Raw genomic sequence first — 22,897 nt, 5'->3', positions numbered from 1 at the left:
GGGCAGCCTGGTGCTGTTGCAGAATTTCATTTAAATGTTTTCTTACGTCACTAATAACATCCGCATAATAAATACTCAAAATTAACTTTATTTAGATGGCTGACTTTAACACTGAGCAGTGCACAAAGTTAAGATTTAACATTGAGTTAAATTCAGAAACTGGTTCAGCTTCTGAGATGTTGTGCATCGACCGATGAGTGACGTTTTAGCACGGAAGTGTCGGAATATAGGCCATGAAATTCGGCCCATAAACATCAGCAGTGCACATCGGTCATCGGCTGACCACGTCTCCTACATATCAACATTGGTATCGGCAATAAAAAAAACTGCTTTTGTGGACCTCTACTAGACAGGTCCTGAAACGCTCCTGCATGATCTCTAATCCCAAATCCCATTAGAAAAGTATTACTCCTCTAATCCACGTTTGTCCAAAATAAGAGGTTTGGCTCTCATTTCTGATCTGGCGTTGTAGTAGTTACAAACTTTATGGTAACAGTTGGACCAGAGTGCAGCAATAAAAGGTTATGGGTAGCAAAAGTAATCTTGAACTCAAGCAAGATAAAGTAATAAAGAAAATGTTATTACAAATAAGAAGTGTGGTTTTTATTTCTCCTTGTAAAAGGATCCGTTTGTTTTCACTCTGAACATTAATGAGTAATTTTTAAAAGTTTGATGTGTGTGTGTGTGTGTGTGTGTGTGTGTGTGTGTGTGTGTGTGTGTGTGTGTGTGTGTGTGTGTGTGTGTGTGTGTGTGTGTGTGTGTGTGTGTGTGTGTGTGTTGTATTTCTGCATGGCTGTCATATGTCACAGATGGCTGAACGGATCTCCCACAGACTTTTTACAAGCCTCCATGTGTTTTCAGATGGTTCACTCATAACGTCTTATTGCTCTGGCTGCCTATTGATTGTTGGTAAATTAGGGTATTGATCAACCATTGCTGTTGCTGTAACCAATTTGAATCCAATCATGGTTAGGGATATTAGAGTGTGTGCATGACTATTGATTTGGAAGTAATAACGGTAACTGATCTCAGGCAGCACTGAGGTTCTACACGTGTGCAAAACATCACATTCCTTCATTATTACTTGTGTGAGTAATGCATGTGTGTGTGTGTGTGTGTGATGACAGCCGTGTTAGAAGAGGTATATTGTTCTAAAGCTGATAATGTTTAGAGTTTGAGAACTTTTCAGTCATTTCATTTCAGTTCAGATCTGTTTGTTTACGTAGCGCCAAATCGGTACAGAAGTCGTCTCAAGGCACTTAAAAAAGTAAATGTTCCAGTTGAGTTCAGTTCATTATGCCAGTAGAAAGTTTCCTATGTAAGGAACCCAGCAGATTGCATCAAGTCACTGACTCGTTGTGTCAGAAACTTGACAGCAGTCCTCATACTAAGCTAGCATGCAGCGACAGTGGAGAGGAAACCTACCCTTTAGCATAACCTGGCTCAGTATGAGCAGCCTTCCTAACCCTAAGCCTAACCCCACACAATACAGTTAATCCACTATTTTTGACGCAGTGGTTGGCGCAGTGGTTAGCACTGTTGCCTCGCAGCACGAAGGTTGCAGGTTTGAAACTCTGCTGCGGCCTTTCTGCGTGGCGTTGCGTGTTCTCCCCATGCATGCGTGGGTTTCCTCCAGGTTCTCCGGTTTCCCCCACAGATCACAACATGCCCTATAGGTTATAGGTTATAAATTGTAAGTCGCTTTGGATAAAAGCGTCTGCTAAATGAATAAACATAAAAATACTTTTGATAAAATAAATGTTTCATGGCTGGAAGCAAACATTTCTGTAAAAAATGCTAAAAGTTTACTTTATTATAATCAAAATTGTATATTTGATGTTAGCAATGAAGCCTGATGATCACTTTGTAGGCAAACGTGCTGCTCGTCTACTGACGAGAACACACACAGAACATCTCCAGAGCCCACGGGATGCAGCTTTTAGCTGTTCTCTGACCTGCCTAAAGTATATTTGATCACAAAGGTGAAATTAAATGGCCTGTATTTGATATAGTGCCTTCTAGAGTCCTGGAACCCCCCAAGGTGCTTTACAGCACAGTCATTCACCCATTCACACGCTGTTGGTGATGAGCTACGTTGTAGCCACAGCTGCCCTGGGGCACACTGACAGAGGTGAGTCTGCAGAGCACTGGTACCGCTGGTCCCTCCGACCATCACCAGCAGGCAAGGTGTCTTGCCCAAGGACACGACAGCGACAGACTGAGCGGGGCTCGAACCTGCAACATTCCAATTACTGGGCGAGCACTTAACTCTTGTGCCGCCATCGCCCCAAAGTTATATCATTGTGACTTGTGATAGACCAATATTCTCATCAACACCATTGTTGAAACTTAATGGGCCTTTCCACCAGACGTGCATGTATTACACGACAATGAATTGTACCATGCAGCAATTGGACGTCGTTCTAGTGGATAGGTGTGTTTCCGTCGGCTGTTAACCGTTCTGTTTCGGAAGCGTCTCAGAAGCATAGGTACATGTTGATTGCACTTCTAGTCTATTTTTACATTTCGAGAATGAAAAAGGGAAAACAAATATGAAAAAAAAGGAAAAAATGAGTAAGTAAAAAGTAGATGCTGCCATTTTTCTTCATGGGACCTCATGGGAACAGCTTTGTGGAACTCTTCTGATTCCCATTTGAAATGCTCCTGGTGGGAATGAAGCTCGCATCTGTTATGTTATGTATTTACAGTCTATGGTTATGTTACACGCCACTTACGTATCGAGTAGAAAGGCTGGCCAAGACTTTTACTACACCACCCCAGATACGTATTTTACAAAAATGTTGAAATGCCGCCAATGTGCCACTGTGGTTTAGAAAATGTGCCCTTCCCACCTGTAGATCCTCCACCAGAGGGCAGTAGACGGGTAAAGGACTACATATGCCAGGTTTATGGTTTGATGCTAATTTACAACAAGTGCCCAAGGAGTTGACAGTAAACGGTGCTGTATTCTGCTCTGTGGGCCCAAGCTAATAGTATAAAAGCCGACAGACCCCCAAAAAGGACCATGTAGACTGAACGCTTACATTTGCCTAGTAGCGCACATGCACACAAATGAATACCAGGAAAAACTCAACTCAAAAGGTTACTGTACCTGCATCAAACAGACTGTTTTTGTAGTACGTTCCTGTTTTTTGTGTGTATGATTCATTTTTATACCCATCGTCCATCTGAGGGTTTCCTATGTTCCAGCATTTCCTCTCTATACCCGGGTTCTATACCTCAGTTTGTCATCCAACTAAATTTTCCTTTTTTGTTTCCCCTCCATATTTTACACTCTAACAATATCATTTCCTTTAAAGCATTATTCATTTTTCATTTAAATCAGTTCATTTCTCTTCACCTGGTTTTAGTACCTCCTAAGGTCCAGGTGGCTGTTTACTTCCTGACCAAAAAACCTTGAAACAGTGGAAGGGTGTGTTTAATCTTTGCTTCTCCGTTTGTCATTGTGTGTCTGTCTTCTTGCGTGATTTTGTATTTAGGCTTGTTTACATGTTGGCATCTGTATGTTTGTCACATTGGTCCACTGTCATTTATTAGGTTGAACTTGTTTGTGTTTTCTTTCTTTGTCTGAACTCTAACTTTTGTCCCGTCTGTCCTTGCATAAACTCTCGTGACTCTTTATCGACCAAAAGCCGCTCGGTAAACAAGTGGTCCCACATTGTAAACAGCTTTTATTTATCAGTTTTATCGGTATGATCCTGTTTATGGAGGGAGTTGTAAACACATTTAAAGTGCAAGAAAACAATCGAGCCGATACTTTCGATAACACCTAATTAATTCATTTATAGGCCTTGCATTCTTGTGGCTGTCACCAGATTGTTGAGTTGGGTTTGTACACAACTGTAGCAACCCGACTGACATCTTCAGTTATTGTATTATTCATATAAATACCAGGTCAAGCTGCCAGATTCACGAGGAGACTGTCTTCTCGCATCAGCGAGTACTAATACTTCCATTGGCAGTTTATGAAAGAAGCTAATTACCGAAATGCTAATTTCCAATGGCAATCAGCAGAGAAAGCTAATGGCTGATATGCAGATATGCAAGTGTGGAGGAGCTTATCAGCTGCTGCAGGGCTGCAGTTCTTGTTTTATTTAGTTTTTTTTATCCTACAACATGCAGAAATGTATCCAGTTATTACACACACACACACACACACACACACACACACACACACACACACACACACACACACACACACACACACACACACACACAAGCTTATAGGCACACTGCCACTTCTGACACACTTTCACAAACTTTCACACTCATCTAGACTCTTCACTTGCTTCTCATCAGTACCCAGAGAGGTGTGCTTGGCCCTGTGAGAGGAGTGTGTTCCTATGAGCTAAACGCCTGTAATCCTAGCCTAACACACACACACACACACACACAGAGAGAGAGAGAGAGAGCGCATTTCATGCTGTTTTAGAAGCAGTTGCCCTTGAAACCAAGAAGTGCATCTTAAAAGAAGAATCTTTCCATTTCACTTTTACTTTCTGTCTTCCGTTATTCAGTCTGTGACTGTCTTACCGTCTCACTACTTTCTCCACGCAGCTACAGACAACAATACACCATTTAGAGCCCTCAGCTGCATGATAAAGCTCTGTGTAATTGTGGAATGGGGTTTCATGTCACTCATCCTGATCTTGCTTGTCTAAAACTTGAAACGAATAACATTCGTAGATTTTGAGAAAGAGCCACCAAGACAAAACCCTGTTTATCTCATTAATGTCAAGTTTTAGAGAAATGAAGCCTTTAGAGTTTTGAAAACATTGAAAAGTTTTATGGTTGCTGAGCAAATCTGGAAACAAGCCATGTTTACAAGGCAAACACGGTCACTATGGATTTAAGAAAATATCAATATATTGTGATATTTTTTCCTGTGATATTATATTTACTGTGGCAACCTCTTCCTGACCTATTTCTTAAGTGCTGCAGTAGGCTCAGCAATGGGTAGAAGATGAATGACGCGCTTCATGTATCACTGCGATCTTGTCTTATTTATTCTCTCCATTATACAATTACCACTTATTGCGTCGTCGTCGTCGTCTTCCTCTGCTTATCCGGGTCCGGGTCGCGGGGGCAGCATCCCAACTAGGGAGCTCCAGGCCGTCCTCTCCCCGGCCTTGTCCACCAGCTCCTCCGGCAGGACCCCAAGGCGTTCCCGGACCAGATTGGAGATGTAACCTCTCCAACGTGTCCTGGGTCGACCCGGGGGCCTTCTGCCGGCAGGACATGCCCGAAACACCTCCCCGGGGAGGCGTCCAGGAGGCATCCTGACCAGATGCCCAAACCACCTCAACTGGCTCCTTTCGATCCGGAGGAGCAGCGGTTCTACTCCGAGTCCCTCCCGAATGTCCGAGCTCCTCACCCTATCTCTAAGGCTGAGCCCGGCCACCCTACGGAGGAAACTCATTTCGGCCGCTTGTATCCGCAATCTCGTTCTTTCGGTCATTACCCAAAGCTCATGACCATAGGTGAGGATTGGGACGTAGATCGACCGGTAAATCGAGAGCCTGGCTTTCTGGCTCAGCTCCCTCTTCCCCACGACAGATCGGCTCAGCGTCCGCATCACTGCAGACGCCGAACCAATCCGCCTGTCGATCTCCCGATCCCTCCTACCCTCACTCGTGAACAAGACCCCGAGATACTTAAACTCCTCCACTTGAGGTAGGACCTCTCCCCCGACCCGGAGGTGGCAAGCCACCCTTTTCCGGTCGAGAACCATGGTCTCAGATTTGGAGGTGCTGATCCTCATCCCAGCCGCGAACCTACCCAGCAAGAGCTGAAGGTCAGAGCTGGATGAAGCTAGGAGGACCACATCATCCGCAAAAAGCAGAGACGAGATTCTCCTGCCACCAAACTCGACACACTCCACACCACGGCTGCGTCTAGAAATTCTGTCCATAAAAGTGATGAACAGAACCGGTGACAAAGGGCAGCCCTGGCGGAGTCCAACCCTCACTGGGAACAGGTCCGACTTACTACCGGCTATGCGGACCAAACTCACGCTCCTCTGGTAAAGGGACTGAATGGCCCTTAACAGAAAGCCACCCACCCCATACTCCTGGAGCGTCCCCCACAGGGTGCCCCTGGGGACCCGGTCATAAGCCTTCTCCAAATCCACAAAGCACATGTGGATTGTTTGGGCAAACTCCCATGCCCCCTCCATCACCCTTGCAAGGGTATAGAGCTGGTCCACAGTTCCACGGCCAGGACGAAAACCACATTGCTCCTCCTCTATCTGAGATTCAACTATCGATCGGACCCTCCTCTCCAGTACCTTGGAGTAGACCTTTCCAGGGAGGCTGAGGAGTGTGATCCCCCTATAGTTGGAACACACCCTCAGGTCACCCTTCTTAAAGATGGGGACCACCACCCCGGTCTGCCACTCCCTAGGAACTGCCCCCGATGACCACGCAATGTTGTAGAGACGTGTCAACCATGACAGCCCTACAACATCCATAGCCTTGAGATACCCAGGACGAACCTCATCCGCCCCCGGGGCTCCGCCGCTGTGTAGTTGTTTGACTACCTCAGCAACTTCTGCCCCCGAGATCGGACAGTCCATCCCCAGGCTTCCCAGCTCTGGTTCCTCCTCGGAATGCGCATTGGTGGGATTGAGGAGCTCCTCAAAGTATTCCTTCCACCGTCCGACTATAGCCTCAGTTGACGTCAGCAGCTCCCCATCCCCACTGTAAACAGTGTGAGCGAGTTGCTGCCTTCCTCTCCTGAGGCGCCGGACAGTTTGCCAGAACCTCTTTGGAGCCGATCGATAGTCTTTCTCCATGGCCTCACCAAACTCCTCCCACGCCCGAGATTTTGCCTCGGCAACTGCCACTGCTGCACCCCGCTTGGCTATCCGGTACCTGTCTGCTGCCTCCGGAGACCCACAGACCAGCCACGCCCTGTAGGCCTCCTTCTTCAGCCTGACGGCTCCCCGAACCTCTGGTGTCCACCAGCGGGTACGGGGGTTGCCACTACGACTGGCACCGGCCACCTTACGACCACAGCTAGCAACAGCCGCCTCGACAATCGCAGAGTGGAACAAGGCCCACTCGGACTCAATGTCCCCCACTGCTCTCGGGACGTGGTCAAAGCTCTGCCGGAGGTGGGAGTTGAAGACCGTCTTGACAGGTTCTTCTGCCAGGCGTTCCCAGCAGACCCTCACTATGCGTTTGGGTCTGCCAGGTCTACGCGGCATTTTCCCTTGCCATCTGATCCAACTCACCACCAGGTGGTGATCAGTTGACAGCTCCGCCCCTCTCTTCACTCGGGTGTCCAAAACATACGGCCGCAGGTCAGATGATACGACTACAAAATCTATCATCGACCTGTGACCTAGGCTGCCCTGGTACCAAGTGTACCGGTGGGCATCCTTATGTTCGAACATGGTGTTCGTTATGGCCAAACTGCGGCTTGCACAGAAGTCCAATAACAAAACACCGCTCGAGTTCAGATTAGGTGGGCCGTTCCTCCCAATCACACCCCTTCAGGTCAAGCTGTCATTGCCCACGTGAGCATTGAAGTCCCCCAGCAGGACAATGGAGTCCCCTGATGGAGCACTATCTAGCACTCGTCCCAGGGACTCCAAAAAGGGTGGGTACTCTGAACTGATATTTGGCCCATAAGCACAAACAACAGTCAGGACCCGTTCCCCGACCCGAAGGCGCAAGGAAGCTACCCTCTTGTCCCCCGGGGTAAACCCCAACACACAGGCAGAGAGTCTCGGGGCTAACAAAAAGCCAACCCCAGCCCTCCGCCTCTCACCCGGAGCAACTCCAGCAAAGTAGAGTGTCCAACCCCTCTCCAGGTCTCGGGTTCCAGAGCCAATGCAATGTGTCGAGGTGAGTCCGACTATATCTAGCCGGTACCGCTCAACCTCTGCCACAAGCTCTGGCTCCTTCCCCGCCAGCGAGGTGATGTTCCATGTCCCAAAAACTAGTTTTCTTGTCCGGGGATTGGACTGCCAAGGCTCCCGCCTTGGTCTGCCACCCGATTCGCATTGCACCGGACCCTTCATGTTCCTCCTGCGGGTGGTGGGTCCACAGTTGGACGAGCCCATGTATCCGGTTCGGGCTGGGCCCGGCCGGGCCCCATGGGCGAAAGCCCGGCCACCAGGCGCTCGCTCCCGGGCCCCAACCCCAGACCTGGCTCCAGGGTGGGACCCCGGTAACCCTCCGGGCCAGGTACTCCGACTCTTCGTTTTAACCGCCATGAAAGATCCTTCGAACCGTTCTTTGTCTCACCCTTCACCTAAGACCAATTTGTCATGGGAGACCCTACCAGGGGCACTAAGTGCCCCAGACAACATAGCTCCTAGGATCATTAGGGCACTCAAACTCCTCCACCACGATAAGGTGACGGTTCAAGGAGGAGACCACTTATTGCACTTATGGATATTCATAGGATAAAATAAGCAATCAACAAAATTTTTCACCCATGCTCACTCCGCCGTCATCCTTCCTACTGTCGTCCGTTTCCAATCACACCTCTCCCAGGTGTAGATAAAGCCTCAGGACTCACAGGGCGGCATGCCCACCTCCCAGGTGAAACACAATTACTAAAATGAATAAAAAACTTCCTAATTCTGGCTCCTACAATATGGATGTTCAAAAGTCATGTATCTAATTTAAGGAAGAATTAATATGCGAACATCTGTGTATTTTCTTTTCTTTTGGCGCAATTCAAATCCTGACCACTAGTTGGCAGCAGTGTGCAATGCGTTTTATTTCCACCATTGAAATGCAAATCCCTCTGTTATGGTTCAGATACCTCATGTTCAACATGTCAATTAACAGTTTGGACTGTTTAGTTTTCCTACAATAAATTCAGTCAAACAAATCTCTTATATCATCTGCCTGAATGTATCACAATATATTGTGATATCCTGTATCGTCTCCCCTGCATCGTGATACGTATCGCCATCATTTCACCAATACACATCCCTAACGGTCACAGAAAACCCACCCCTCCCTTTGGGATTGTTAATTGGTTCCACATCCACCAAAACCCGATCCCCGCATTACCAGAGGAAATGAGAGAGCTAAACTCCAGCGGCCGTTTTCTAGGTCCAAACACCGTGATTTCAAATGGTATTCAACCAGCAGAGGGGGAAAAGTGGGAAAACTATTTAGTGTTACTTTAAGAGAACAAGCTGTTGGTGGCCACGTCCTCCCCTCCCTCACCCAGACTGGTGCTAGAAGAGAGGCTCAGAGTAGAGATGATCATTCAACTGTAGCTCTATGTTAATTTCCCCATTTGTGACATCACAAATTGGGACTTTTTGAAACGACTTGAGGTTTTCTGGGTACGTCCAACCGGAAGGAGACCTAAAGGAAGACCCAGGACACACTGGAGGGACCATGTCTCTCGGCTGGCCAGGGTACACCTTGGGATTATCCTGGAGGAGCTGGCCCAAGTGGCTGGGGAGAGGGAAGTCTGGACCTCCCTGCTTAGGATGCTGACCCGACTCCAGACACGCAGAAGAGAATGGATGGATATGTAAAATTCCTGAAACTAAACCCTGACAGTTTTAATTTGTTCCCTTAAAAGAGGACACAATAGGAAACAAACTTTTGACCAACAACCTTATCTTGTGTAGACTTTCTTTTCATACCTAATAAACTTTGACTATGAATTGTTGCAAACCTGCATAAATCATTTGCTTTATCAAATAATTCCAATGTAGAGAAGCCTTATTGGCGAGCTGAACTCAAACAGCACAGCTGTTATTTTCAATTCAGACGAAAATCTTGGTCAGGTAAACAATACAGTTTGTTTAATAATTTCAAACTTTATTTTTACCTAAAGCAACTAAGTTACTTACATACTACTTTTGCACAAATCAAGCATCAAGTTAATTTCATTAATTATTTTTTTCTTACACCTTTTATGATGTCATGTCAACCACAAAGTTTGATTTAATCCCATTAAATTAGGTCAAAATTGCATCGAGTTCTTTGTGCAAATATTTTCCTGATGAATCCCATTAACATGATATTGATGCGTGTGCACGGTTGAAGAGGACCCCAACACTCCAGAGGCTGTAAATCCTCTTCAAAGTTTTTCTTCTTGCCAGTAGGCATTTGGATTTGACTTTGCAGCACATCTTTACGGTGTGTTCTTGGGTTTTAAGATTTAAAACTAACTTATATAACTCAAGGACAAAAAAAAGAAAAAAAAAAGACATGGAAACGTTTTGCTGTCCTACACTCAGGTTATGTGTTGGTAACATTGATTATTTTCATTTATCATACTTGTGTATTGTGAATCAGACACAGATACTTGCAGAAAATGGTACAACACTGACTTACGACACACACGTGCAACATTAGACACACGTCACTGGCCCAAACTTCGAGGATCCACATCTGAACCGGACCTCATCCTACTCACTTAGCAACAGTAGGCAACAGGGCTCTAGCTCTGCTTCCTGTTTGGCTACGCTAAGCTGAAATTGAGCATTTTGTGCACAAAGATGGTTTTGTGCAGTGGGGTGGAGAGATGTTCAGAGGAACAGTTTAATTATTGGATCAGGATCCAACTGTTTAGGATGGGACAGACACAATGGTTGAAATAGGTTTTTCAAGGGGTTTACATTTCAGAGCTGAATAAAAAATTTTCATTTTTGGCAAAAATTAAATTTTTTTCGTTGCCATCTACTGAATATGTAAATAACATTTCAAGTAATGTGGCAGAAAATGCTACAGAAAAGTATCACACTCCACCTTTAATGCAAAGCTGTTTTTATAATTCCTATTAAAATCTATATATTTTTTCTATTTCTACTTGCATAGAAAAAAAAGAGATACTTTTCTTTCTGAAATATTTTAGTTCTGATCCGGTTTGCAGTGTCCATGGACATCATCTCAGGTTATAAACAGACTGTATTTGATATAGCACCTCCTAGAGTCCTGGAACCCCCTAAAGTGCTTTACAACACAATCAGTCATTCACCCATTCACCCACACATTCACACCCTGGTATTGATGAGCTACATTGTAGCCACAACTGCCCTGGGGCGCACTGACAGAGGCGAGTCTGCCGTACACAGGCGCCACCGGTTCCTCAGAACACCAGCAGGCAAGGTGGGTTCAGTGTCTTGCCCAAGGACACAACGACAGCGACCGACTGAACGGGGCTCGAACCTGCAACTTTTCAATTATGGGGCGACCACTTAACTCCTGTGCCGCCGTCGCCCCAATATAGACATATAGACGAGTGTGTCATATGGGAACCTCTGGGTCTCCTCTGATGATGTTTGCCAAATCCTAACCTTAAACAATTACTGGGTGGTTTGTAACCAAGTGTGGTTTAAGTCTGAGATCATGGTTCTCAACTGGAAAAAAATTGTCATAAGTAGAGGAGTTTATGTTTGTTCGTTTACTAACTTAGCTCAAATACAACCTGAAGGTAAGAAAATGTTTTATGTATTTTATTTATACTTTACTTAACCAGGAAGGTCCCATTCAGATTAAAATCCTCATTTTCAAGGGAGTCCTGGTCAAGAGGCAGCAAAAGTTACAGTTGCAATGCATGAGTGTAACATAAAAGTGAACTGATGCAAAACATGATTATTTGTCCCGTTTGGAAAACAGATTTCTTAGTATTTTTGATTTGAGAAATGCCTAAGTACTCTAGAAGTATAACAAGACCAGATCAGTCCCACCCACCTCCCAGTATCATCAGTCACAATGTACTCTCTCGGTTTTGTGTTGGGATATCTCCCTCCCTTTGCGTGGCTCAGCTTTATGTCGTTCGCTCACGTTTCATACAAATATCAGCCCATCACAAGCTCATTGGTGGATTTGAATGAGGCATCTGCTCTGCTAAGTCATCAGCATTCTTTGATAAGGTGGGTGTGTAAGACAACGCGCGTGTGTTTGTGTGCGAGTGATGTTATGCTTTCCGAGTGATAATCAATGCTGTTGGCAGGAAGGATGCTGGGATAGCGGCACTATCCCCAGTCGGAAATGGAGCGGTGACCTTGAGGAGAAACTTTGCCTCTCTCACTCACAAGATAAACACACATATATGATTATTTCAGACATTCGGGTTAAATAAAGAGTTTAAAATCGAAGTTCTCATATCTCTTTCGATTTAAAAGATCTAGTTACTCATTCATTTGTGGGCAGGTTTTTTAAATGCCTCAGGGAGCGACGTTAGGTTGCAGGGTTCTTTTATTTGTGAGCTGATGATGTTGTTTAACAACAGGCGTGCATTCTTTTGTGCTAGTGGTTAGAAACATTATTGAACCTATATCTCTGGCTAGTAGAATGATCGATGTGTGAAAAACAAACAAAAGTATTATGTCTTAGCAAAATGCTGAACTCAAAAGACAACTAATGTGGTCTGGGTTGGTGAATTATTTATTCATTGAATGTTCAGTTTGATAGAAAAAGACCTTCAGAAGAGTTCAAAAGCCTCAGGAAACACAGAGTGTAAGCAGAATGTGAATCAAATTAAAATTTTACAGTGCATCTCCAAGCAAGTGAAACACTAACAAATTGAGCCAGTGGGGTAGATCACAACATTGTTACTGTTTATGAATTATAAAAAGGGTATGCATGGAATAAAAGAAAAGTATGTTAGGATCATACAAAGTATCAAATCAGAGAGAAACTGATGAAAATTGAACAAGGAAGACGACTTTAAAGTGACAGTGTGTAGTTTTCTAGCAATGGGGGTTAGTACATAATGATAGCAAACAAGTGGAATTATTGTGTTTAAGTGACGACTTTACCAACAAAGGGTCATAAACGTAAAAAAAATCCCTCGGAGTGTCGTAGCGCAAATTGTATTTTACATGTTTTTTACAAAGAATAAACTGTATTGTAAAAGAAAATACCAGTTTCATGGTCGTTTTACACCAGATCGCTGTGACTGTTGCTTGTTAATCATTATCATGATAAATATTGTTACCGAGCAGAAAGCATGCGACCTCGGCGTGACTCCTCAGACTTTTTATTTATTTATTTTTCGTGTCCTGTCTGGCTGTGAAGCAAACTGAAGAATTGATGTCTGAATGCTGGCGACAAGCCTTACAGATTTACTCTCAGGTGGAGCATCACACCTGATACTTAAGACTTTATTGTTATCGTTTTTGAATGCTTTTTAATTGTCTCTGGGGAGTTACAGAGGATGTAAAACAGTTACCAGAATTAGCATGAAAATGTTTCTTTGTGTTTTAGTTTATTTTCTCTCAGGCAAAAGTTGGTTGGTTTATCCAGTAAAGTCTAAACGCCTTATAAATAAGATACAGGCTAAATAATAGAACACTCAGGGACTTCAGTTGGTAAGTAATGGATGCGACATTCGTTTCTTGAGCGCGAGGTTGATGGTGCTGCATCTACAGTGATGCGGGCCTTGTCCCGGTCTGTCATGGTGACGAGAGAGCTGAGATAGAAGGCGGTGCTCTATATTTACTGATCGATCTACGTAGTGAGGGTAGTAACCGAAAGTACAAGATCACGGATACAAGCGGCTGAAATAAGTTTTCTTTGCATGGTGGCTGGGCTCTTCCTTAGAGATAGGGTGAGAAGCCCTGTCATCCGGGAGGGGCTCGGAGTAGAGCCACTGCTCTTCCACATTGGGAGGAGCCAGTTTAGGTGGCTTAGTTTAGGATGCCTCCTGGACGCCTCCCTGGTGAGGTTTTCCGGGCACGTCCAACCGGGAGGAGACCTAAATGGTAAATGGCCTGTATTTGATATAGCACCTTCTAGAGTCCCGGAACCCCCCAAGGCGCTTTACAACACAATCAGTCATTCACCCATTCACACACACATTCACACACTGGTGGGGATGAGCTACAATGTAGCCACTGCTGCCCTGGGGCGCACTGACAGAAGTGAGGCTGCCGAGCACTGGCGCCACCGGTCCCTCCGACCACCACCAGTAGGCAACGTGGGTTAAGTGTCTTGCCCAAGGACACAATGACAGCGACAGACTGAGCAGGGCTCGAACCTGCAACCTTCCCATTACGGGGCGAGCAGTTAACTCCTGTGCCACCGTCGCCCCACTCCTGTGCCACCGTCGCCCCTAATGGGAGACCCAGGACAAGTTGGAGGGACTATGTCTCTCGGCTGGCCAGGGAACATCTTGGGATTCCCCCGGAGGAGCTGGCCACAGTGGCTGGGGAAATGGAAGTGTGGACCTCTCATCTTAGGCTGCTGCCCCCTTAACCTGACTATGGATAAGCAAAGAAAATGGATGGATGGATGGATGGATGGATGGCTGGATCTACATTACCCTCACCTATGGTCACAAGCATTGGGTAGCGACCATAAGAATGAGATCACTGATCTCTGCAGGGCGTCTGGGCTCTCTGTAAGAGATAGGGTGAGAAGCTTGGTCATCTGGGAGGGGCTTGGAGTAGACCCGCTGCTCCTCCACAACAAAATGAGTCAGTTGAGGGCATCTGGGTAGGATGCTTCCTGGACGCTTCCCTGATGAGGTTTTCTGGGCACGTCCAACCAGGAGCCAGGGAACACCTTGGGCTCCCCTTGGCCCAAGTGGCTGGAGACGGGGAAGTCTGGGCCTCCCCGCTTAGGCTGCTGCCTCCGTGACCCAACCCAGGATAAGCAGAGGAAAATGGATGGGTGTTTCTTTGTTGTTGTCATAGCATCGGAGTACCACACATACACAGGAAGCTTGGTCTGTGCTATTTTATTTTTTTCCCCATCTTCCTAATATGAGCTGCAGTAAATCACATCAACCACTTGTTTCGGTCAAGGAGGACCCCTGAGAATCCATTACCAGCCACATTCATGGGCCAAATGACTCTCGTACGGAGCCTGTAAACAAGTTCATGATGTAGACTATTTTCCTCCGAATCTATTGCAACATTGGACCTTAAAGGTTATGGCAGTGACCTTCACATTGTTTTTTTGCTGAGGGTATCAATTTTTAAATCCAATTTCTGTTCGCCCAAACCACCATTTAAGTCTACAAGGCTATTGTGTAGGAACAGCTTGGTAAATCCACCCTGTTATTAACCCATACCTTTGACAGACTTGGAGAGAAATCACAGTAGTCTTTTCAGAAAGCGCATTCTTCTGTTAGACAAAACTCAGAGGAGAGGCAAAGAGAGACGACAGTGAAAGAGGTGTCATTGTGTTTTAGGGAGAAAGTCTCAGGTCATGCAGAAGACGACTGGAGAAGGAGGGTGAAGAGTAAAGAAAGGAGGAGCTGAAAGGGCAATTGGGGTGAAAAGAAGATCCAGAGGAGGAGGAAATGGAAGGTATGAGGGTGGGGACGAAAACCGAGAGGTGCAGATTCAGGGACGAAGGCTCGGAGGGGGTGATGAGAGCTGACAGGACAAGAGAAGTAGAGGGGAAGAATGGAAAGCCGTTGGGGGGACTCATGGGGGAGGAAAGAGGTTGTAGACAGAAAGACACTAAGAAAACCAGACAAGGACAGAATGAGACAAACAAAGAAACTGTCTGACAGTCGCCATCTGGACATAAAACTAAGTGATTTGGTGAAAGTGGAGAAGTTTACTCAAAAGATCTAAGATGTGTAAAAATTAGCAGCAAAAAGACGTTAATCTGATACCTAAACACCATAAACAGATTTAATCTGTACAGATCGGCCAGGATATGTGGACGTTAATTATTATTTTTTATTACTGGCAATGGTGTCGAAAAACTGCTGAAAACTGGCAAAACATCAGTTTTCATGAGAACATTGTGTTTTTGCTTCAAGAGTCTAACGACTTTAGATCATACAAATATTTACTATGTGTTAAAAAAAGAGAAGCAACAAAGCTAATCTATAAATCTCTTACCTGTCGGCCAAACTTTTTAATTATTCATCACACTGATCGTTTTAACACAGCACATCATTGTTTTCTCCGAAGGACATGAAATAATGTCGTCAACTCCGCTCTAATATCATAGAAGACTAATTACAGAGACCTCATGTCATCGCTGTGGGGACATGTTTTATCACAGGTCACTGTCAGTAGGAAGTGGAATCGTTATCTCTCGCTCCCACAGCAAGTAACCTTTTCCTAGAGCTGCTAAGCGGGTCCAGCAGGACCAAGGAGTAAGGTGAGGCCCATTGGGGCATGGTATGGAGCTGGTTTCACGCACGCTAATGACTTATCAAAACACATCATCAGCACGTCTTACCAGAAGTTACCTGGATGTTTTTGCCTGAAAGAGATTAATTTGCTTATATGTCTACAATAATTCTGGACAGTTCAGCCCCTTCAGGCATTTGGTCAGGACTCCTCCCATGGGAGATGTTTTAGGTTAAACCCCTGGCATGCTGGAGGGTTTATATCGCTCAAGGCCGGGGAAGGCCATGTGGTCCGACAAAAGAGAAGCTGGTGAAAGTGGTTGTGGTGAGGACAGTCTGAGCTTACCTTTAAGGGCTTCTGGCCCCTGAAAAACGGACCGGAGTAAGCAAAAAACGATTCTGTCAAATCAACCTGTTTCCAGAAGTCACTGGAAGGTGTCGCTTTTCTTTTCTTTTCTTGTCCTGTTCTGACAGTTTAAGCAGATCAAATGGTGGATCTGAGTGCCTTAAGCCTTACTTCTCCATCAGCTCAGGTGCAGAGTCGTGCTCGTGCAATGACTGAGACGTTCTCCTGTCAGACTTTTCCGTTCCCCCGGGGAAAGTTGTACAGAAACTCTGCGCCAGGACTACAGAAGGTGTAGTCCTTTACTGGAGGATCCTGCTTTCAAATTAGTCCCTCATTGTCCTCCACCTCTTCATGTCGTTGGCTACCTCCAAACTCAGGCTTCCCTGAATTAAACGTCTGCTGCATGTTTTTATACTCCATCAATGAAGGTTGTACAAATGTTAACATCTTTGGACTTGTGTGAGATGTTCTTTGGTCTGGCGCTAGATATTTTAGGCACGCATTCTATTTGATAATGGTGACTGACTTGTATAATGTCTTTTGTTGTTTCTGTAACCCCCACAAGGCACTTTGCATTCCCATGTTGTTGGTGATGAGCTACAGTGTAGCCACAGCTGCCTTTGAGTAGCCTTACCAGCCAGCCCATGCTTCCTTAAGGGATGTGGAAAATTAAACAGATGACGAGTCTGGCAGGCCAGGCTTGCCCTGGAGAGCACTGACAGAGATGAAACTTTTTAGGGTCGAGGCCTTGGCTTTCCTTCAACCAATCAAGATAGTCATTTTAATACTCCTAAAGGTCACATTTCTCACTTAAAACAATAAATCCGTCACATCAGAAGGTTTTTGTCCACAGTTGCCCACTTCTCCTTTATTTCAGTCCTCAGTTGTTGCTGTGAACAAGCCACTTTTTTGAAACACCTGTCTCATTCACACTGACAAACCTGCGAGGAATCAGGCGAAGGAGGAGGAGGAGGAGGAAATTTTAGAACAGATAAAGGGGAGTGGAGAGAGAGACAGAGTAGGGTCCTGTTGTGAACACTGATTACTTTCTGCCCACTTGAGATTGATGGAGGGCGACACAGCAGGTGCGGTCATGCAAGCAGGAATGCATACCCACACACACACACACACACACACACACACACACACACACACACACACACATGAATACACTCTATACGTAAACACCAGTGCTCCATACAATGCACGGTCTCACACAGACTTGCAGACTAAAGCAACTTCTCTGTTGCTCTAGACTGATGGATGATGACTCCTACAGGACGACATGCAGACCAACAGCATGCTTGTTCGTCCGTGTGTCCGAGAGAGTTTTCTCCGTTTCTTCTTTGAGGAATTATGTGTTTGTGGGCGAATGTCAGTTCCCACCTGTCTTAATTAGAGGAGGCTATTAAGACAGATTACCTGATTAAGTGGCCGTCCATGCTATCTAATAAACGGCATGCACACAGAAACTGCACATCAAAAAATCGGTTCACGTCTTTTAAAATAACATCGTGGAAAAAGGTTTTACTTTTTTACTAAGCTGTTAAATATTAAGCTAAACCCTCCCGTTTCTGATTAGCTATAAAGGAGCTGCGAGCACGACTGATTCCTGATCCCAGAAACCTTTCGAAAGTTAGTCACACTTCTGCCTCATTTGGAATTTTAGAACTTCTTGGAGACTCAACCTCTTGACTCCTGCCTCGCTGAAGATCAGTAAAGGGCCTCAACATTGATTATTTCATAAGGCAAAAGGATAAATCTGCAGCTGAAATGTGTCAGTTTTACTTTTCCTTTAATTCTCTCCAAAGGAATGTGGTGTGGCCAAAACCCGTAAGTAAGAGAAAAATGACTGATTATCACGGCTTACATAACCAAATGATAAATGACCCTCACTTGTATAGCGCCTCTCAGAGTAAGGACTCCAAAGCGCTTGCAAAGTGTCTTGCCCAAGGACACAACAGCAGAATTCTCTGTCCGGAGCCGGGATCAAACCTGCAACCGTCCGATTACTAGACAACACGCTCAACCTGTTGAGCTACTGCTGCCCCATCTAATACTGGCTGTACATTCTCCGCACCAGTGTTTGTTCTGAAAAACCCTGAAATTAAGGTGACTTGTGTTTATTGGTGAGAAGACTTGGAGATAAAGGTGAATAGTCTCTGATGGTTGAAGGGTTAAAGGCTTACAATAGGCCTGTTTTCAGTATCGGAGCGTTAGGGTAATTTTACTGGTTCTTCATGGCATGAATGTGTCTCCGTTTCACTGGGCCGCCCTAAAGAACCATTTTCCAGGCCATTTCAGAAAGGAACCAGAACTTAAACTGGGGTCTGTACTCGGATATTGCCCAATAGAGTCAGTGGGCGGGATGTTGCCAAACACCCGGCCTTTAGAAGGTTGTGAGGCTTTTGGTGAAGCAGAATGGAAGGAAAATAAGCAGCATTGATGTTTCTAAACTCCCATTGCTGAAAATGCAGCCGATTGATGCCAATAAATGGTGTCCTATAGAAACGCTGCTCTTTAAATCACATAACTGCTTTCCTCATCCCCTGAATGGTGTAAATATATGGAGTAGTTTTACAGAATAAAATGTCCTATGTTATTAGTGTCCGTGGACATCTTTTGGCACGAGGTCAATAATTCCAATTCTCGCGCACATTCCAATTCTCGCGCTGCTCTGGGTGGCTGCATGTTGGAGTAGCTCTGTTAACTACATGTAAGTTTTGCCTTTTTTGACAATGTTTTCTTCTAGCGTCTTAAGAAAAACTGTATTTTTTTTTACCTTTTACTTTTCTGTTTGTGGTGCTGTGAAGGATTTTTACTGCTATTTTTTCACTTTTTTCTTTTTTTGAGCATTTGTTGTGATGCGGAACCATGGCAACACGCTGGTTTACAATCGGGAACAGCTGAGTAACATTGGAAAGGCTGAAATAATACCTCAACTGAAGCCACAAATCCCAAATGAGCTAAAACGCAAGAAGCGTGGATGCAGAGCAGGAGCAAAATGGGGACAGAAAGAGGAAATTCAAACCATCTCTTCCATCAATCATACTGGGCAATGTGAGATCACTGGCCAACAAGATGGATGAACTCCAAGCCCTTTCAAGGACTCAGCCAGAGTATCGGCAGTGCAGTGTTATGTGTGGGGATGTGGCTACAGGACCATATCCCCCGATTACAGCGTCTCTCTGCCAGGATTCCTGACTGTACGAGCAGACAGAGATCTGAAGAGGAGCGGGAAAAGAAAAGGAGGTGGAGTGGCAGTGCTTGTCAGCAACAGATGGTGCCATCCATGTCATGTTTCAGTGAAATGTCGTCTCTGCAGCCCAGATGTTGAACTCTTGGCAGTAAGTTGTCGCCCATATTATTTGCCAAGAGAGTTCACCAGTGTTGTCTTGGCAACCGTTAATATTCCACCTTCAGCCATTGCTGAAAATGCATGTGATTCCATCAGTTCCGTTGTCGCTAAGCTACAAACCCAGCACCCCAATGCATTTGTGGCTATATCTGGTGATTTTAATCATGCCTCGCTCTCTGCTACACTTCCAACATTTCAACAGTTTGACAGCTGCTCCACCAGAGAAAACAAGACATTGGATTTGTGTTGTGCAAATGTAAAGAATGCATGCATGTCCAAAACAAGACCTCCTCTGGGACAATCAGATCACAATCTTGTTTTTCTCTGCTCAGAATACAAATCACTTGTTCAGAGGCAGCCTGTGACAAGAACAGTGAGAAAATGGCCACAGGACGCTGAAGAAGCCCTGCAGGGTTGTTTTGAGACCACAGATTGGATGACTCTCTGCCAAGGACATGAAGAGGACATCAATGTCATAACTGGATGTGTCACTGACTATATAAACTTCTGTGTAGACAACATCATACCCACCAGAACAGTGAGATGCTTCACTAATAACAAACCCTGGATCACCAGTGAACTGAAGAATCTGCTAAATGAGAAAAAAAGGGCTTTCAACGAGGGAGACAGGGAATTATTGAGGAGTATACAGAAGCAACTGAAGATCGAGATCTGAGACAGCAACGAGGCATACAGGAAGAAGCTGGAGAACAAACTACAGAGGAACAATATCAGAGATGTCTGGTCAGGGATGAAGAAGATCACATGCTTCAAGCAGAGGAAGGATTGCACAGATGACAGCCTGGACACAGCCAATGAACTGAACAAGTTCTTCAATAGGTTCAGTTCAGGAACAAACCCAGCATCCTCCTCGCCTGTCCCCAGCCAATCAGACTTCCCATCCTCCTCTGATCCAACATTTTCCTGTCACACACCAGCTCTTTTGTCCTCCTACGCAGTCATGGACTCTTCTGGTTCTATAAATCTGTCTTCAACCAAGTCAGGAGATGCTGCTGCCCCAGTTACCTCCCCCTCCCACCTTTCTGTCTCTAGAAGTCAGGTGAAGAGGCAGCTGGAGAGACTGAATAAGGACAAGGCTGCAGGTCCAGATGGTGTCAGCCCCAGAGTACTGAAGGCCTGTGCAGAGCAGCTCTGTGGGATTCTGCAGCACCTCTTCAACCTCAGTCTGGTGCAGAAGGTTCCAGTCCTGTAGAAGACATCCTGCCTTGTTCCAGTTCCAAAGAAAACTCGCCCATCAGTCAATGATGACTACAGACTGGTTGCCCTGACATCCCACATCATGAAGGTCCTGGAGAGACTCCTGTTGGTCCACCTGAATAAGCAAACTAAAACACATCAGGACCCTCTGCAGTTTGCTTATTGCCATGGAGTTGAAGTTGAAGATGCCTCATCCAACTGCTTCAACCAACCCACTTTCATCTGGACAAAGCAAGCAGCACTGTGAGGGTCATGTTCTTTGATTTCTCCAGTGCATTTAACACAATTCAGCCTGATGTACTTTGCCAGAAACTCCAGAAGACACAGGTGGGGGCCTCAACTATCACCTGGATTAAAGCCTGCCTGACAAACAGACCACAGTTTGTGAGGCTGAAGAACTGCACATCAAACCAGGCGATCAGTAACATTGGAGCACCACAGGGGACTGTACTCTCACCATTCCTTTTCACCCTGTACACCTCAGACTTCCAGTACAAATCAGAGACCTGTCATCTACAGAAATACTCAGATGACTCTGCAGTTGTCGGGTGTGTCAGAGATGGACAGGAAGCTGAGTACAGAGACCTAGTGGAGCTTTTTTTGGCATGGTGTGGAAACAATAAACTGACGTTGAATATGAATTAAACAAAGGAGGTGATTTTAGACTTCAGAAGAAACAGGGTGGAGTTAAACACTGTTTCCATCTTGGGAGAAGAAGTGGAGGTGGTTGAGGAATACAAATAGCTTGGAGTTCACCTGGACAACAGACTGGACTGGAGAAAGAACAGCGAAGCCGTTTACAAGAAGGGACACAGCAGACTGCACTTCTTGAGGATGCTTAGGCCCTTCAATGTCTGTAGCAAGATGCTACAGATCTTCTACAAGTCTGTTGTTGAGAGTGTAATCTCTTCAGCCATCGTCTGTTGGGGTAGTATCATCAGAAGCAGGGACCTGAAAAGGCTCAACAGCTTAATAACAAAGGCTTGTTCTGTTCTGGGGACGACTGTGGAACCACTGGAGGAGATAATGCAAAGAAGGATTCTCCAGAGAATCAAGAAAATTATGGACAACCCTGAGCATTCTCTTCACAAGACTGCCCGACAACTGAAGAGTATCTTCAGTCAGAGGCTTCTTCAGTTTCACTGCAACACTGACCGCTACTGGAGATCCTTCCTACCAACAGCCATTGTAATATACAATAACTCTTTGACGACATAATTATTATTATTATTCTGAGCTACTACAGCAGTCAGTTTCCCTCTGGGATTAATGAAGTATTTTCGAATTGAAATTAATTGAATAAGAAGATTGGTGTTGCATCTGCAGTGATGGGGGCATTGTACCGGTCTGTCATGGTGAAGAGAGAGCTGAGCCAGAAGGAAAAGCTCTTGATTTACCGGTCGATCTACATTCCTACCCACACCTATGGTCATGACCTTTAGGTAGGGACCAAAAGAACAAGATCGCGGATACAAGCGGCCGAAAAGAGTTTTCTCTGCAGGGTGGCTGGTCTCTCCGTTAGAGATAGAGTGAGAACAGGACTCATCTAGTGGGTTATCTTGCAACCATCTTGGTATATATTGCAGCCTGTTGGCTAAAAAATAATAATAAAAGTTGGGTAGATCCAGTCCTCCTCTGTCTTTGCTCTTCTGAAGCGTTTTTAAGCTAATTCGTGGAGGTTTATCCTGCCAGAGGAATTTGGTAATTGAGGAGTCCAGAGATCTAAACCAGTCAGCTGGTGGTTTGTTTGGGATCATTGAAAATAAGTAATTTATTCTGGGTAAGACCATCATTTTAATTGTAGCAACTCTTCCCATCAGTGATATTGGTAAGGATTTCCATCTAGCAAGATCATCCTCCACTTTCTTTAAAAGTGGGATGTAGTTTAATTTGGTTAGATCTGCTAACTTGGGAGAGACATTAATTCC

The 22,897-nt window shown here is 45.2% G+C and overlaps 1 protein-coding gene across 10 annotated transcripts in view; it reads left to right on the top strand.

Moving 5' to 3' along the window:
- LOC107372769 (CUB and sushi domain-containing protein 3) overlaps positions 1–22,897 on the top strand; it is a 630,513-nt gene that overhangs the window by 302,090 nt on the left and 305,526 nt on the right. The window lies entirely within an intron of this gene.

This window comes from Nothobranchius furzeri, chromosome 19, assembly GCF_043380555.1.
Source record: "Nothobranchius furzeri strain GRZ-AD chromosome 19, NfurGRZ-RIMD1, whole genome shotgun sequence".
NCBI lineage: Eukaryota > Metazoa > Chordata > Actinopteri > Cyprinodontiformes > Nothobranchiidae > Nothobranchius > Nothobranchius furzeri.
This window is presented reverse-complemented; position numbering and strand designations above follow the sequence as displayed.